Here is a 19,099-nt window from a genome sequence, read left to right as displayed (position 1 = left end):
CACGACATTATTAATACAAATGTTCTACAAAGATAATGGCCAGTCCTGCTTATCAGCCATAGTAATTAAAAGGTCTAATAAAATAGTATTGAAATAAATTTCAATGCTTTGTATGATGGAGCTCCTCACAGAAAACTCATTTTTTTTAACAGCGTTAGCTTCAACTTGCTACTCATTTTTGAAAGCTAATGCCATGCTAAATTTTAATAATATGGCTAGTGCACATTTCTATGCTGCATTAATTATACATTTAAAACTCCACAGAAGACACCCACAAAGAGGGCAAATACAGGAAATATAATCTGCAAGTGGAGACAAATTAAAACGGTGCCTATCACAACAGCAGTGCTTTCATTAGATATAACTGCTCTTGTCCAGTGTTCGTATGCATTGCGCTGCTTCCTTAGCTCTCCTTCCCTAGAGAGGTCCATGGATCTAGCTGATACTCTTATAGGACTTACCACTTCTACAGAATACTAAACAAAGATCTAAATAATTTCTTTCCCCTGGCATCCTAATTAGAACAGTATGAATTTCTACCCTTTCAAGTCATAAAGTCTAAAGTCAGTGAAGAACTAGAATGAAATTTGCTGCATTCACATGAGCAGTTATCCTTTTTTTTTACATGGCTTTCTCCTTCTGTGTCAGATTTAGTGTAAAATACTGCCATAACTAAATTTGTGCAAAGGTCACAGAATCACAGAATGGCAGGGGTTGGAAGGGACCTCTGGAGATCATCTAGTCCAACCCCCTGCCAGAGCAGGGTCATCTAGAGCTGGCTGCACAGGAACGCGTCCAGGCGGGTTTGGAATGTCTCCAGAGATGGAGACTCCACCACCTCTCTGGGCAGCCTGTGCCAGGGCTCTGCCACCCTCAGGGTAAAGAAGTTCCTCCTCATGTTTAGGTGGAACTTCCTATGCTCAGGTTTGTGCCCATTACCTCTTGTCCTGCTGCTGGGCACCACTGACAAGACCTGGCCCCATCCTCCTGACACCCACCCTTTAAGTATTTATAAACATTGATAAGATCCCCCCTCAGCTGTCTTTTTTCCAGACTGAAGAGACTCAAATCCCTCAGTCTTTCTTCATAAGAGAGGTGTTCCAATCCCCTAATCATCTTCGTAGCCCATATTCTCCATAATCAGACAGCAAGATTTTTGCTGATAACACAGGACTGTGTTGATACACACTCTCCTTTGCCTAGGAGACTCCTGTTGCTAGAAAGCCTGGAAGCTTTAATTTTGCTTGGCTGGTTCATGGCAGAGTTGTGGTAGGGAACAGAGAGAGGCATTAGCATACACAGGGAGGGGGGAAGAAAATATAATCTCAGTGCCAGCAAGAACAAACTGCTGACACGGCTGATTTTAAATCCCCTTCCTAGGTGGGAAACAATAACTGAAACAGCTGAGATTTTCACCTTGGAAAATGCTAGTGAACTGGAAAGGATATTAGAAAAAGTTACAACACTAGAGAAGTAATGCAGGTTGTACTTCGCTGATACGGAAATATGCAGTGACAGCAATTAAATTAATGTGTGTCTCTAATGAAGTAGATGATTTTTTTTCTCACTTGCAATATATTACCTAACCAAAGTTATCACAGTTAAGGAGAGAAAGGATATTTTAAAGAAAATTATATTTGGCCAGGGATCATCTACAAGATAGACTATTGCCCTAATTCCTAGTGTGAACCTACACACATATACAGTTTGTCATTCTCAGGTTTGATTTAAAAATTAATGCCAACACAGCTCTGTTCTCCATGAATCAGATGTGTTCTTTGGATGCAGTTGAAAATACAGAACGTTGAATGAAGAACTCAAAAGTTTTTATGACACTTATTTGTGATATTGCAGTAAGCTCTACTCATAAAACACAAGAAAAAAGTTCAAAATGTTGAGAACACAACTCTTAAATTTTGTGCATGTGTTTTTGAAGGTGTGGAGTAAGCTAGTTCCACAGTTCCAAATCTGGGGAATGTTAAGGACCATGACACAAGAAAAACTACTCAATTCATAAACAAGTTTTTCAATTTAAAATAATGTTGCAGCAACATGCTGTAAGCAGTGGTAGGATTTTACGTCAGGAAAGAGCAGCTGAAGTTTTCTTTCCAGCAAGAATTTTTTCATCCTCAAATGTTTTTAAACTGCAGAGGGCTTTTAATTCATATGAACCTAAGACTTTGCACAGCTTTTCAGTTTGATGGGGGCATTAAGAGGGATGAGAATTATGTGTATCCACAGCTCAGAATAGTCTGTATGCAGGTACCTGGGACAACAACTAGCAATACGTAGGGAGAAAAGCTCCTCTCTACCAAACTTCATTAAAGTCTGCCTATTTCCCATGCTACATCTACCATTGTGCCTGTCTCTCTTTCACGTGAAAGTTCATTGTGGACCGATAACAATAATACTGGAGTATTCTAGGAAAAAAAAAAATCAGCGAGGCTTTGAAAACAATTCCTACCAGCAATTTACAATAATTTTAAAATGGATAAGTTTCTGACCAGCCCTAGTTATACTGACAGTTTGCAAATACAACAATTATCCTCTGTGAAACAGAAGATGTGAAGGTCCATCTGCATACGCGCATTATGGGTTTTTTTTTGACTCATACGGACTTGGAATGGACCTCCTGGATCACGAAATCCAGTTCCCAAGCATGCACATGAAAGCACTGACAATCTAATGAGGTTCAGCGTGTAGATCTGCAGCCCATTCACAAAAGTGAACAGAAGGCTCTATGTTCCACCATCAAATCCATCACAGGAAAATGGGCAAGAGCTCAGAATTCAGATAAAACACAAAATCTCACTTTGACGTTGAGTAGCAGATATAACTCAGCTCTCAACTGACTTCATTTTCATTAGCTGCATTTATTTGGTGGTGCAGATGGAGCTAGAGTGCATTTTAAGATAAATACGTTCTTGAATTTCTACTGCCATTCACCTCTCATAATTCTGATTACTGCCTGAAGCGTACCTTTGCAAAATGTAATTGGCGTAAAGATTCCATAATAACTTACCATACCAAACTTTCTTACATTCCTTCTCCCGACCCTCCATCTCCATGCAATCTCACTGCAATTATTCCCCAAGGTAAATTAGTACTATACATACATAAAAGCACAATCTACAACTGAAGAAACTGCTGATTTTTTATGTTTTTTTCTATTTCAGACCAGGCTTGCACTCTTTAGGTATTTACCCAGAGGTGCATTTTACCTGCTGACTGTGTTCTTCCCTACATCCCCAGCATCAGAAGGCTAACCACATTAGATGCAGCGCATGCACTCTCTTCTACTTTGTCATTGTTCTGCCTGCAGATAACAGTGAACAACAGCTGAGAGATCCTCAAAGGCTTCCATTAAGGGTTGATCAAATGCTGGCCTCATTTTTCACATAGACGAGTGCATTTGTAGGAAATAAGAAATAGAAGTAACACAAATTGAATATGGATAAGCTGGAAATATTCCCTGATATGATCAAACCCAGCTGTATTTAAAAGGAAATGATACAGGCCTTATCAGCTTTGATTTTGAGATGGAGGGGCAATATTCATCTGCATATTTTGGGAAGTTCATTAACCGTACCATAGGGTTATGCACACAAGTCCCCATGCTCAGACTTGAAAGGGCACGGCTAACTAACCTCTTGAAATATGTACGCTAATGTGTATGTAATGAAATATGTACATGTCTGTTGCCATGCTGGCTGGGTAGTCGCTTTCCTCTCTGAAAGCCATCACGGCACACTTCAGAGTCGCTGCCTGACTTCAGCACACTGCTCCGTGCTTGGTTTTACGTGTGGACTCCGCCTGCGCAAGCCCTTTGGGAGCTTCGGAGAATAAGATTTGAACGGCCTGCCCCTCATCGGACATGACTTTGAGGGCAAGCAGTACCTTTAGGGACCAATGGAACAAGGTTTACCGATAGTCTGTTTAAAAAGCTGACAAATTGCTCACCGGGATTAATAAGAAAAACCAAGAAGAAAATAAAAGTGAGTATAGCAGAAGAAACATGGATTATTTTCAGATTATTAAACTTCACAAAATAAAATACATGGGTCCTGACTGCTCTGCATTTGGAACCCAGGATAAATGTATTTAAAAAGGGGCAATGACGCAGAACAAAATTGCCCTCTTTTGGGCTCCCATTGTGTGAAACGATCCCAGTGCTCCAATTGCACTTGAAAGACTCAGAGCTTTCCTCTCCTCCAGAACATCTGGGACAGGCGTGTTGGTTTAAGAAACACGCCATTATTGCCAGTTTTAGTTGAAATGCATTTTGCTTCCCGGCCCCATTAGTAAGAGGAAGGACGTAGGTTCACAGAAAACAGGTTTGTGATGGAAAACTAAAAGGAAGGAATTTTGGAAGGGTAGGAAAGAGGAAGAAAACTCATGAAGAATACTCCAGGAATAGCTCCACACAAGACGTCTTCTTGAGATTAATGAATTTGTAGTACATGCCCATAATTATTTCCATTCGCATGGAACAGGTCCAGCTGCTTTCAGCATCCACAAATGAGAAGCAGAAGGAAGCAGAAGAGAAAACAACCATATTTTCTTATGTCCAACAGTTAAAATCACTGGATAGCAAATAAATTATGCTAAGCGCAATTAAACACAGAATTAACAGTAATCATTTGTAACATAACACAACAAGATAGCTGAGATAAATGAGAAAGGGCTTGCGTTGCATCCTATTGAGAAACTGAATGATACGTTGCCAAGATACATGTTTACAGAAATGAGACCTGAGGTCAAATAACTGACTGGCTTCTAGCGGTACATGTATTCATCTACGCCTTGTTTGTGGCTGTTTCTAATCCCTTCCCCTGGTTTTGTGCGCACTAGAAAAAACTCCCGCTCTTGTAACTGCTACTATTTTAGCGTTACTGTGGGCAGGAATGTTAGTGCAAATCCAGGCTCAGGGGGGCTGGTGTTTAGTTGTTACTGAGCGGGTTAGACTTGCCCCACGCCGGCTGAGAGATGGCCTGGCGACAAACAGCAGCTGCCACTCCGCTTTACATCACTCTGCTCTTTAGAGCGCTGCTAGTGATAGCAAAACGAGAGGGAGATATTTCCCCGGAGTAGATGCGGTCAGGGTACGCCTGCACAGTACCACGCGGGCAGTGGTCCACACGTGCCCCAGAGCACTGCGCAAGCAACTCTCATCCAAGAGCCGCGTGTCCTGATTAAAGCAGCCCACAGGCTGGGCTGACATGCGCTTGGCTCCTCAATGGGTCTGAAAAGCTTGGGCCTGTGATGACAGTAATGCAGGCACTCAGCTGCGGACAACTTTGAAGTGCAAGCACAGCAAAGGCATGTAAGCCTGAAAGGTACCACTTAGACTTTCTCACAGTTACAGATACATTAGCTTTCTAAGGTTCAGGTGCTTGCGCTTGTTAAAAAAAATCTCCTTCATCTGTTGCTATAACAACTCTCTGGCCTTTCTACCTAGCAATAGCGCTAGCCCAGACTTTAGTCTTGTTATTTCTTTTATTGCATTCTGTGCTGTCTTTCAAAGGTATTTTAACTTGCCACAGTGGAAAAGTAAACTATCACCTTTCATTGGGCGATCATACGTCTCAGCCATGGAAGAGGAGCAGAGCATGCCCCAGCTCCCTTGGAAGAACTGGGCCCAGATTTCCATTTTATGGTGGGGATGATTGCCCAAAAAAACTACATAACTGGGTTACTGCCGTAGTGTGCATCCAAATCTAGAAGCTGAGGAGTACTCCTGGGAGCTACAATAAGTAGACATCGAGTCTGTGCACCTAACATGCCAAAAAGATGATATGGATAACCTCTAACATCAACGTGTTTAAGAGCTATATGGAGTGGTACTTTTGCTTTGCCTCCTTAAGCTGCAGTCGTTCCTGCTCAATGCAAGAAAAAAGACACCAGCTTTCAGGACAAAGCTCTTGAACATGATCATGCCACAGGCGGTCCCTGAGGATGTAATAGAGCATCTCTGGGTGAGGAGGAGACAGGGAATCTGAGACCAATTAGGTCCACACCAGGCCCACTGCTGGCAGCCCATGGGACATTCCTCTGAGGGTGAAACAACACGCAGAGGAACCACCTTCCAGCTTTCCAGCTTCATTAAGTTTCCACCAAGGAGCTGTTGTTCCCGTAGCAAATAGAAGCAATCTAGGCTCTGGCTTTCAGCAGCGTTTTACTTTCTGTGTCAGAGACGCAGAAGTATGTTCTCTATTTCAAAACACACCTATGCCACACGTGAAGGATGGACCAAATTTAATTTCTGACTCCCGATGTGAAAAGACAGGCAGAAAATTTCCCTAATAGACAACTGGATGGAACAGCAGATCTGAAGGAGATGAAAGAAGCAGGGCCACATTGTAATTGTTTCCTTAAGGATGCAGATTTGGCCCCCGCCTATAGATTTCACTGGAAACCTGGTTCAAAATAAGGAAGCCTAAATCTATTTGGTTTCTCCCTGCTCTCTTTTCTCCTAAAGACTAGCTGACAGGTGGAGACTGAGCCAAGAGAACACAGCCCCTGCATTAACCATTAATGAAGACAAATGCCAGGTGTAGATGTCAACTGCAATTTTTCATTGCCTGCTGATAGCAGAAGGTTCCACAGAGCAATGCCAAAATGCTGGGTTAGAAAATGCACTCATGGCTCCCCCAGTCCTTTTGTGACTTTTTAAAACGCTTGCTGTTTTCAAAAAGTGATTTCTCTCTGGTGTTTCCATTACTCCATGTAGCTTTGTCACAGTTGATCTTCATTAAAACTGAGCATGTTATAAAAGAAGGCACAATTGTATAGTAAAGGTAATTGTTCTGTAGTCTGATCCATTGCCAAGTGCCAGCATGCAAAATAATGTCAGGCACTCACACATGCTGTGTAGTGTTAGACACTGACACAAACAGCAGCTTATTTCCCAGTTTGTTTTGATTTAGGAATTACAGTGAAATCATCTTCTGCTAGAGGCATTTTTGTACAAAACAGACATGAGCAGACTCACATCCAGGACCGAGACTTCAATTCACATAGAGGAGAGCCTGGAAATCTTTCAGGATTTGGCATGAAGATGGGACTGGTGTTTCACTTTGTTGACTTCTTCAAGAGCATAGTTTCCTGGAATGAACTTTTTTATTTCTATTTATGTTTTTGTGAGTCAATATGATTACACGTTTGCGGAATGAAGGGGGCCCTGAAGTCGCAGGCATTTCTGCCTCATTTGTCAAATGAGGCGCTGAAACTGTGTAAATCTTGCAAGGTTGCTGTGATGCTCCAATTCTGTATCTTGACCAATCTCCTAATGAAGGGAACACAGAGCAATTTAAGACCACCTAAGTTCTCTGAACCATTGCCTTTTGGCTTTACAAGTCCTTCTGCGTGAAAGCCTCGGTTATGGTTTCCCTCAGCTGTACGTTTGTCTGTCTGAAACCCACTGACTGTCCTTCTAAAACATTTGATTAACAGTATCTGTTCTAAATCAACAACCAGTAATGGAAGGCATGTGCTCATTTAAAAGGTATTCTTTGCCTGGACTATCTCTGTCCATTTAGTAGTTGATAAATAAAACACAATGTTCAACGGTCTGACACATTTCGCAGCAAAATGTACTTGCCTGAGAGGCTGTGAGAGCGGAGAGCCAGGGGAAGGTATTACGTCCTTAATGAGTTTAATAGAGACAGTCGTGTTTAGGAGATAGCACCTGAGCTGTCAAAAGTTAACATTAGTCTTTCCAAAGCAGGTTGATGTCCCGTAATTGTTTCCTGTAAAAAAAAGGCTAGATTCTTTCTTTATTAGGTTAGTGTAAGGAAAGGAGAGGCAGATTTGAATGTAAGTGGAAACCCAAGAGACTCCAAAAAACCAGATACAAAGTCCAATGCAATTGACTTGGAAGGCCCCGCATCCACTGGTACTCATGATCACACAGGAAAACCTTCCTGAGCATTTGAGCCAAAAAGTAGTGTGAACACGTTCGCTAATATAGAAGGGGACTTTTTTGTTTGGTTTTAGCTTGAAGAGATTAACGGAACACCTTTCTTTTTACTCCATATGCACCTTTTGTCAATATTTTAAATGATGCTGTCTATTCTGGACATTGTAAACAAACGCTTATTTGCATCCATCTGAGCTTGACCCGAGTTGAGGGTGATTCCTGGGTACTTGTTTACCAGCAATGCACTCCTTATAGCATTGAGATGATCCTTTTTTTCTTGAGAGCCTTCAAGGGGTAACAAGCTATGTCTCCCCAAACTTGTAGAGGTTGCTCTTTGCACAGATGTTACCATATTCTTGTTGAGGGTAGAGAGAAGGACAAATAATGAGTAGAGCTGTACCAAAGGTTATTATTAACAGATCACATGCAATGACTATGAAGAAAGAATGTCAGAGAAATTATGTTGATTCTTCATCCAGCTTTGCTTTCAGTAAATTCACTTGTGCCTGCAACCTAACGCATTAACTCTTTCAGCTCTACTATTGAAAATTCTGTTCAGGCATGGAATACTATAGCTGTGGGTGCTATAGGCAACATTAAGATAAAAATAACATACATTTGGCAGAAAATTTGTCACAGATGTGTACCAAGTAGAAATGACACAAATGTTGATAGTAAACAGCATTATCTCAGCTTCTGAGAAGCAATTACACCCACATACACATCTGCTTTTAAAGTCCATAGTCATTTTGAATGATCTGCTTATAAGCTTTGAGTTGAACAAGTAAGTATGCATGAGAAGGAGGAAGGAAAAGAGACGGTTATTCTCGTGACAGATAAACTTGGATTATGACTTCATAGGAGTGAAAAAGGGCTAAGATCTTCAATACCAGTCTTCATTATATAAAAATAAATATTTATAAAACTAATTAAGCAATGAGGTAGGCCAGGATTTTACGATGGCATCTTGCCCTTGACTAATACAATTCCAATTTATCTCAAATTGTAGCTGCCTATGTGAAAAGATTAATTTAGCTCTAGCATTGATGTAATAGATTGAGCCGGCCAAATTAAACTGACACTTGAACTACATAGTTCCCTATGTATGTTTGGTGAGCGAGGACAGTTGAGTAACCTGTCTGAATAATAATAATTGCATCTTGCCTGCAGACAGCTCACTGCCTCCAAAGCATTGCAGAGTTGAAATTTACTGCCTTATTCATCAGAATTCGGAATGGTTACCAAGGATCCACCCAAGAGTTACAGATAGAGTCCATAAATGACAGCTCAATTAAGAAGGCAGCACAAATTCCTACAAATGCTGGAGAACAAGGGGCGGACAGAATACATTACAAAGAAATTGTGAAAGTGACGTAATTTTTGAAACAGATCATCAGAATGGAGGACAAGAGGTAGGAAAGCGCAGAAAAATAAACATTGAGCTATGCTGCCCTCATTAAATACTTACCTCCTACTGGAGCTGAAAATCTGTCAAATTCAGAAAAAGAAGAAAAAGAAAAAAAAAATTACACTCAAAGCCAGCAGAAAACGTGTAAATTGGTAGCAGCATCTAAAATTTAAGCATCATCTGGTTTTGTGCAGGGAGAGACGATTGATTAAGTTATTGTAATGGGACCGTAAGAAAACGGAAAGCACAGGGCTTTGAAGAATCTACTGAACAGCTTGAAAGAAACAGCACAGAAGGATCTAGAGACCACTTGCATCCAGATGACAGCTTCAGGAAAAGGTTACGCTGGCTGTAGAAATCAGCTATAGCCATCCCATCACAGAGGTATGCATTATTACTATCACTTTTTTCATCACTGTTACCAAAAGAGGTAAAGTAATTCACTTACTGGGTTCAGACTGAGCAAAAGATAAAGATTACTCAGCTGAGTGAAGTATTCCTGACAAATACGACCTTCCAAAATAGGCAGTTTTGAGCAGACCAAAACACTGCATGAATTGAACTAAATTTGAAATAATATTTTCTAAACAGGATAAGTGAGGGGAGAAAAATAAATTAAAAAAACAAAACAAAACAAAAACGATTTCAAAATCTTTTTTTTTGAATGAAATGCTACGGTAATTTTGTGTTTAGAAATAAGATTTTTAGATTTTGTTACTGAGGTCAAATAATATTTTTGGCAAATTGGGTAAACAACATAAACCTTAGAACTTTAATACGGAGCCAAACACTTTGTTTCTAGCCAAACAATATGTTTGGACTTGTTTTAATAATTCAGCCCCACCTTTTTTTTCGCACTTCCAAACCAAATTTAGTTGTGAAGTACTGTGATTTAAGAGAACTGAAAGAAAATGAACTGGAATGCACTTCAGAGTCATAGTCTGAGTGAGGAAAGGCAGACCAGAGTTTCACCAGCCCCTGGGAAAACTCTGCGAGCAGAATTAAGCAAACTGCTTATGTACCTCTCCAAACCCTTCGTCAGCCTGAGGAGGGAACTGATGCCTTCAGAGCTGGTGAAGTTCTGACACTGCCTTGAACAGCAAGCAAGTAACTTACCTGATACACACAGTGAGGACAACGGCTGTGCATGTCCAACATGTAAGTAGGGTCAAGTAAAATAAAAAGCTGTTTCAACATGTTTGTCCTGTAGCATCAAGAGTGGTCCAAAGCCACAGATCAAGATTGGTGGATCTGGCAAGAACCCACAGGCAGGGGCTAGTTCACCTCAGAAATGCATGTTTGTCATTTATCACTTTTCAGTCTACAAAATGGAAACAGAAAGACTTGAGTTTTATCAAAGTAACATGCAGTCTTGATTTCAAGGCACGCAAAGGCACTACAGTAACCACAGGAACTACAGTAATCATATAAATATCACGACATAGGTAAATATAAATGCACCAAGTTGGCCAGAGTATGCCTTTTCTGCTACGTGAAAGAAAAGGCATTCTTTTAACATGGGCATGACTAATGCACTGTTGAATTATTAACCCGTATGAGTGTGCCAAAGTGATTAATTCATTATTAAGGTTTCCATCCCTGCAAAATTGTATAAAATATTTCAATAAAATAATTTTGTACTTTCAATCTAACTTATTAAAGAATAGATTACAACAGTAGTTATGTAGTAATAGAAGAATAATCAGGTATGCTCACAAAAAATCCTGAATAACGGAACAAGAAATGCTCCATGTGTGGTATTCTTCTCACAAGCTCAGTTTCCTGAGGAACAGAACAGTAAGCGCCTGATTGAAACCGTTTGCAAATCTAGTGTGGAAGTATCTCTGCCAGCCTCAGTTATACCGTTTTACACACAGTAATACAGTTCAATTAAAGTATCATAGTCTCTTGTTTAGGAATAGAAACTTTGACTAAATAATCCTGTTTCTGGCAAAAGGCAGACCAAGAAATGTATTCTTTTGCAGTAAATAAAAATAAGAACAAAATCAAAATACCCAAAGCAACGCAACACATTTGAGATGGTTTAATTAAACCGGATCCAACTGGGATTAATTTGTTCCCTGTCATCAGCTCAGGTAGGAGCTCTAAAGAAAGACAATATGTCAGACCTAATTGTGCCTTATTTAATGTGAAAATGGCAATAGACTCTCTAGGGGTCGCCAAAGTAGTAAAACAACCTTTTAATTACTTCAGTAGTCTCTTTTCCCCATTGCTTGGGGAAATACCCGACCACAGTTCCTTGGCTGTTGTCTCAGTATAATACCTGTCCTGCATGGCAGCAACAGAACCACAGTGAAATATCTACCCTCAGAGTTTTATGCATTCCTCTGAAACACCCTGTGTTGGCTGCTGTCAAAGAGAAGATGTTACTTTAAGGTGAGCACACCTTGAATAACAGTACAGGGCAAGAAGATTCCTAGGGAGACAAAAAGAAGAACTGAGGGAATTGTCATCCCACCTTCCTGACAGCTCACTCCCGAAGGAGTGCTGGTGAGGAAAAGGTACCCAGATCTTCCAGTAACTGGCACCCAACGATAATGTCAAAAGTCATTCATCTGATGTCACAGGCGCAGGGTGCCGTGGCTCAGTTTCTCTCACTGTTCATTCCCTGTATGGTGCCAGAAAAGGTGCGGTGACAACAGAACTGCCACCACAGCAACGGGGCTTCTGGAAGGCAGAAGAGCCCTGGACTCACCCAAGCAACAAGAAGGTCCCATTTATTGGCATTTCTCCAGGCTTGAGAAGTCAAGATTAGTGGGAGGCAAGGGAAACCGAGGCAGGGCGAGCAGAGAACCTAGCCGAACGAGAAAACACCAGGTTTGTCACGTATGGCTGCAACTGCAAGATGTTTTCAGGAGGCTGAGAAGTCCTTATTCTTATCAAAACATTATTTCCAGAGTGGGGAGAGCACGTCAGGACGTTTCACATCTGGGGCAGTGGTGTGTGCTCTAGGACTCCCCTGCCCACTTGTGATGTACTGTCACACTGCAGTAGATCGACTCAGGTTTTAAGAAGAATATATGGGAATTTCAGAGACAAGTCAATAAAAACTCAGTATAGACTCCAGGATTTGAACACACCAGCAGTATCACTTAGGCACAGCTATCTACAGATGAAAGGGAGACGTCAATAGACTTAGCAAGAGTAAATCCTGTTTAACAAGATACATTACACTATCTGCTGTAGCACAGACAAAAGCAAACATACGTCTGACCTAAAAGATCCTTTCCAATCTCAAAAGTTCATCCTGTGGGACTCAGCATGACATCCTCAAAGGACTAGAACTGCTGAACTAAATATTTCTGAGATTCAGCTCTGTGATAGACTCTTGACACAAACATAATATCCCCATTTTGTACAAAGAACATTTTTCACAACCGTGCCACCTCTGATCTCTCAGACCTGATCTTTAAAGAAGATCTCCAAAATGCCTTCCAAAGACAAGCCTGGAGCTAACATTTTAAACCGTGCTGGTCACTAAAAAACCGGGATTCAATAGAGATATTGATTTCATGGCACAATATAATTTGCTTTCCCCTCCACTAACCTTTCTTTGTTCCACAGGCTATAAATATCTTTTTTCTTTCCTTTCCCTTAGAGAGATAACTGCCTTACCAACTTGCTCTACTCTACACATACTAACTACCTTTTCTTTCAGAGGTAGTTTACCTGGTACATAGCTGAGCAATTGCTGTCTTTTTGTGTTTAGCTGAGGAAGGCTGGTGTGCCTGAACATTTGTCTACCTTTCCCAATTATGCCAGACGATTAAATAAAAGATGATATCTCAATATGCACATCTGTTTTTACCTCTTGTCTTTAGAATACTGTTGCTAAAACAACACAGCCACATCTCCTTTATAAATATTTCTGAAGTTGGCAGGTTAAGAGAACACAGTGAGTAAAGCAAGCCGGGCTAAATAAATGAGACATGATGAGACTCTATTCAACTAAACAGCAAAGTGGATCAATGTGTATTGGTAGAATCATAAACAATCAATATTAAGAGTACCCACCACGGACTATGTCTAAAGATATCTCTTCCGCTAATTCCCCCCCCACCAAAATGCACCAAAAGATTCTGGTAACAACTTACTGTCTCTGGGCAGCTTAATATTAAAGTAAAAAAGAGACAGCACTGTCCAACAGACTGCACTTACACCGATAGGAGAGCTATCTTCTAAGCAGAGTGTATAGGTAGTGTATGTGCTGATTCAGGAAAGCAAGGGTCTTCTCTAGGCTCCGTGTCACATCAGCCGATGTCTTGTGATTCTCTTGGAAGCCTTGGGGCAGCCTAAAAGGCACTCAATGTTAAGGAAATTCAATCCAACCTACGGAACCAGTATGTCAGGAAGAGCTCCTTCAGGCTCTCCCTTGGTTGGGCCCGGCAAAAAAGCCAAAGCTGATCTCAAATATTCTAAGTCAATGCTAGCCGAGGACAAGGTGCTGAAGATATGGACTGCAAACTGAGAATACCACCCTTTCTCAATGCCAAACACAGCCATGATGTGAAGGGTAACTACTGCCAGGGACTTTGGCAGTCAGACCAGCTTGTTAGGCTAGGTGTTCTCCTCTTTACTGATCTAATAGGAAGAAGAATGATGAAAACAGGTAAGATATTAAAAATAAATTCAGAAGTCTAGAGGCCACGCAAAAATAGTCAGCTTGTAAGCTCTGCATATTTTTTTTCAGAACACTGATACTTATTTATAAAAAATTATCCTGCATATCATTTATCATTAACAGCATTAATAGCTTCATTATAGCCCTCATGAACATTCGCTATACTTTTGATCCTCCAAAACAAGTGAACATTTATAAATAAAATACAAATAGAAACCAAGAAAATAACATATAATAATTCTATAAATTTTGTTTTGGTGGACAGTATCCTTTCATACAAAGGACAGTTGCAATTTACCACATGAAAAATAACAGAAATAAATGATAATACATTGTGACATGGTTGTGATGAAATAAAGCTTTGAGCCAGCCTTGATAATATTTCCAGAATTCAAAGGATTGCCCATTTAAATTTCCTAGATGCTCTAAGTCCATCCTTTGCTGCAAGTATTATTTTTGCTGCATCATTATTTTGTATCCTTCAGGAGTTATTCACAGGAAGTGAACACCAGACGCAATGGCCGTGTTTAATTAAATCTTACGAATACAGGAAGCTAGCTTTAACATTACCTGGCCAGCACAGGCAAATTGAAAACTTAAAAATGTTTAGCACTCTGTTTTGCTGTCAGGCAAATATATAATTTTATAGACAGCAGCTACTGATGGACACTACTTACTCTTTTTTTTTAAAAAAAAGATTCCTTCGAAATCTATAAACTTAAGTAAAAAATTACATCCTGTGATTATACGTTATTATTATATTTTTTTTTCAGGTTAGTAAAAAAAAGAGACACTGCACATCACGTGATTATTTTTTTATGATATTACTATGCTTTTAATTATTATTTTATATATCCCTAAAGAGAGTCAGTGGAGGGACTAATTACCAGAGTTGTTGACCATCCTATCAGAGAACAATTTAAGAGAACAAGAAAATGAAAGGAAAGATCTAGAACTCATCAGAATCAATCTGCTAGTGCTTTGAGAAGGTGCCATTTACACACAAACAAACAAAAAGGGCTTTGCTAATCCATGGCTACGAATCTGTATCACATCATGGACTGCACAAGGAAAAAAATAATCCTTACCTTTCCTCCCCACCATTCCTGGTGTAAATAAAGGGCCAGGCATTTTATTAATATGAATGCAGTATTAATTTGCAATGAAGCAAAGGTTCGCCTCTGCTGTTCCTTTGGTGTTACAGTCAGTGGCCGAGAGGCTGGTTTGCACAACACTTGCCTGTTCTCTGGGCCACCCGATAACAGTCCCCTGCAAGCCGAAGCAATGCTCAGAGCTAAGGAGTTAAATACAAATATTAGAGTTCATAATAAAGTCTTATTCCTTGAAACAATTAAATATGCTAAATTTAGTTTTAAAGCTCATTCAAAAATTTATCCAAGGATTTTTGGGCCCTGGAAAAATCCTACAGTCCTAGGAACATCTAGGAAATCAGTTGGAAGTACAACTTATTTACAATCAGAAGTGATGGCGAGACTTCACACCAGCAGGTGCCTACTCCCCCACGTCAAGACATCCACTCAAAATTACAAAGTTTGTAACTTGTTTGTTATCTGTCACACATTTTACCTCGCTGATTCATCTACTTAGTATTCATTACACGAAGGAAGGAAACTGAGGGGAATAATCTCTTTATTTAGCATACTAGCTGAAAAAAAAACCTTGTCTGTCCATCCATTAGTAGTGTAGGAGTGAGATGCATAATTGATCTGACTTTTCTTTCACATTGTTGAAAATTAGAACATAACCCTGCTGACACCAACAAACTATTCAACTTTTCAGACTTTAATGACAGACACTGATGCAGCTGTCATCTTTCTTATGCATGATGGCCTAAAACAAACCCAAATTTTAAAGCAAAAAGAGAGTCAGAATCCCAGGGTAGTACAGATAGGAAAGCTGGTCACACCCGTGCAAACTGAGATGCACAATTTTGGCACAACTCCACCAAAAACGTTGGATAATTGAGACTACCAGCCTACTGCCTGTAAACTGAGGGTAACACTCTTGTTTTCTGCTGACAGCTCTGAGAAAGAAATACTCCCTCAGTGGTGAGTGGTTGGACTCAGATGAATTTATTGCATTACTCTACTGTCTCACAAGAAAATCACCTCCTTCTCCATCTCCTGGCTTGGTGAGTGACCATGGAGAGGGCATGCAGAGGAGAGAAGAGGAACGGCTTCAGAAAGTGGTCCACCACCCCTACACCAGCAGCTCCAGTATGCAGGGCTAAGCAAATATGGCAGTTGAGCAGATTTCAGTGTCCAGCGTTTTGCTTTCTCCCTTGCTGGTATTTACTGTCTCCCTAGCACGCACACACGCACACACCCCCCTCACTATCCTAAAGGGAAGAGATTCAGTTAACAGAAGCAGATGCTGAAAACCCTTCCTACTATCACTCATCTTCAATAAAAGAAGTGTGCGTTTCCAGAACAGGGAGCAATATAAAACCTAACACAATCGTTAAGGTCTCATCTACTACTGAGGCTGTAAAGGTAGGACCTCTGTATCATATCTGCAAAAGCACTAAAACCTCGAGGTTTGCTTCTCCAAACCTCTTTGACCCTCTTTTTCTTGCCAGTCTCTGTCAGTTTGCCCAGGGATGAAGCTTCCAGCAATGGGAAACTGTGTGGCTTTTGTCACAGTCACAGTCACGTGTTGATATTTTACATGCAGATACGTAGGTCAGGACTCCACTTCTAAGAGTTTCTTCCTGAGCCTAACTTGCCGGTCAGCAGCTTCAGTACAAGAGCTAAGCTCTGTTCTTCCACAGAGCGAGCCGGGCACCAAAAAACAAACAAGATGTTTGGATCTGCAGGCAGAAGTCCCAAGGTCAGCAGGCAGGGCCTCTGATCTACAGCAACAGAAGAGAGGGGCGATAGCAGATTGAGTGAGAAACGTAAAATAGCAGAACAAAACAGTGATGATAAATAAGAAGACTTACTTTATTGAAACTTTTTTTTTTCCTGGGTCAATGAACAGAGCTCTTTAATAAGTGAATTTTGCACAGTTGCTCAGCTTCTTTTGTTGACTTCTGCATGATTTGCAGCCAAAAGTAATCCAAAGGGCTGTGTTTGTGATCCAGGAGCAGAAGCTTTCATACATAGATCATTATCTGTTCTGAGGCAGACATCCCAGCACTCTCTTTTAAACCAATTTTCCCTCCCCACGAGCTTTTCTAGGACTGGGAGAGCAACCAAGGGATACCCATGCTGCGCTTTTATTTAAGCCTTGTCTCTGACTCTGCAAACTGTGTAAAAATCTTGGATGGATACCGCCACCCTTCACTAACACACAAATCAAAATGACTTCATTTACCTGCCATTACGCCGGGCAAAACAACCTCTCGCAGATCTTGACACCTCAGAAGGCTGTGAGGATCTGACTGCAATGAGAAAAAGGAAAGCAGAATTTGTGTCCACTTTTGTCGTATCTTATAAGCATTTACCTAATGAATACGAACAATTGACACAAAACTAGGGAGATGATGAGGAGGTTGGGCTGGTTTGGGGACTGTAGAGCACAGAGGGCTGTCTGGTCCCAGAAGCAATTGATTAACTTCAGACAGAAAAGGAAAAGATGAAGACACAGCAGCAACAGCCCGGCCACACAAAATGTATGTCAGGCCCACAACATTACATACTTTGAGCACAAAGGAACATGCTTTTCTAAAATGTGTATGCACACACGTACATATACGTATACGTGTCTGTACATGTATATTATTATATATTCACATATATACACACAGAGACGTTCGTTTATGTAGGCTTGAGGCCAGGCAATAAGCAAAAGGAGCTAGAAATGTTCACATATGAGTAAAAAAATCTGATTAGAATTAACTAGAAGTTTCTGGAATGATGGGAAGATTAAAATGAATGGCTCACACATACTACAGAATGAGAGGAAAGAGTCTTGGTCTTTTACCTGTCACCACATCTTTATTAATTTTCACTCCCTGCCACAGTGAGGAGGTTGTTTTGGTAGTTGCCATGCTCTGTTATGTGCCAGGGAATGTGCTATGCAACCTCCCCCCCGCCGCCCTTTGGCATGCCACGTTATGAGCCTTCCCCCGGCTCCTGAAACGTGTCAAGGAAACACATTCCAGCTTCTAGGATGCCCAAATTCATCTGGGATCGCTGACACCCTCATGGGTTTGTTTGCGACTCTAATTCATTTGAATCTATTGTTTTGAAGAAAATAGGGGGCCCTTCTGCCTGTGAGTCTTCATTCTGAGACGCCTGAAAACGCAAAGCAAGTTAATCTCAGCAAAGTAAAGGGGTTAGGCTGGAAACAGTTACAAAACCAAACCAAAACAAAAAAAAGCAGAGAAGCACTTAAGTACTAGGCTATCCTTAACTTCTGCCTGCTACCAAGGCTTGGAGAGCTGTGGCATGCTGAAGGCAGCTCAGGCTGGCGCCACAGAGACATCCATGAGATATAGACCTCTGCATCAGACCAGGGTCAGGCTAAAGGGACCTTTTCTCCATCTACATCTGAGTACAACCAGAATATCAATGCATATAAATTAATTTTCAAGCCCATTCCCTTTACTTTTTTCCATTCTTTAATTTTAGGGGCATTTGCTAACAACTGTGATGAGCTTCATCTGTGAATGTGTAAGAAGAAATATTTTTCAGGCCTGTCTAGGGATTACACAAAGATTTGACATACTGATTTCTCACGCTACAGTGAAGAGAGAACTGAGCTGGAATTTGCCTGGCTTTTCGTGTCCCAGGCACTGCGACTTTCATTGTTGCATTTTTCACAGTTTGATTACAATTTATAAATATGTCAGAGAAACCATTATCATTAAGATGCTGTGCTTCCACAGAGACCACACACTTAAACATAAACCGACAACACATATTACTAAGTTGGCACGTGGTATCTCCATTTTCCAACACAACTTTGCAAGCTGGGGCCCACCGTACTTAGCATTTATCTGCTTAATTTGAATCAGATTAATAAATTTAAAATGTTTGAGGATTAAAGTTGAAACTGATTAAAATAAAAATAAGACATGGGTGAGCTTTATCCCAGATGAGAAAATCCCACCAGAAAACTACACAAACTATTCCTTAAATTTCCAATTGCAGTGTGCAGCATGAAC

The sequence above is a fragment of the Rissa tridactyla genome, chromosome 1 (assembly GCF_028500815.1).
Source record: "Rissa tridactyla isolate bRisTri1 chromosome 1, bRisTri1.patW.cur.20221130, whole genome shotgun sequence".
Taxonomy (NCBI): domain Eukaryota; kingdom Metazoa; phylum Chordata; class Aves; order Charadriiformes; family Laridae; genus Rissa; species Rissa tridactyla.
Note: the sequence above shows the minus strand (reverse complement) of the source record.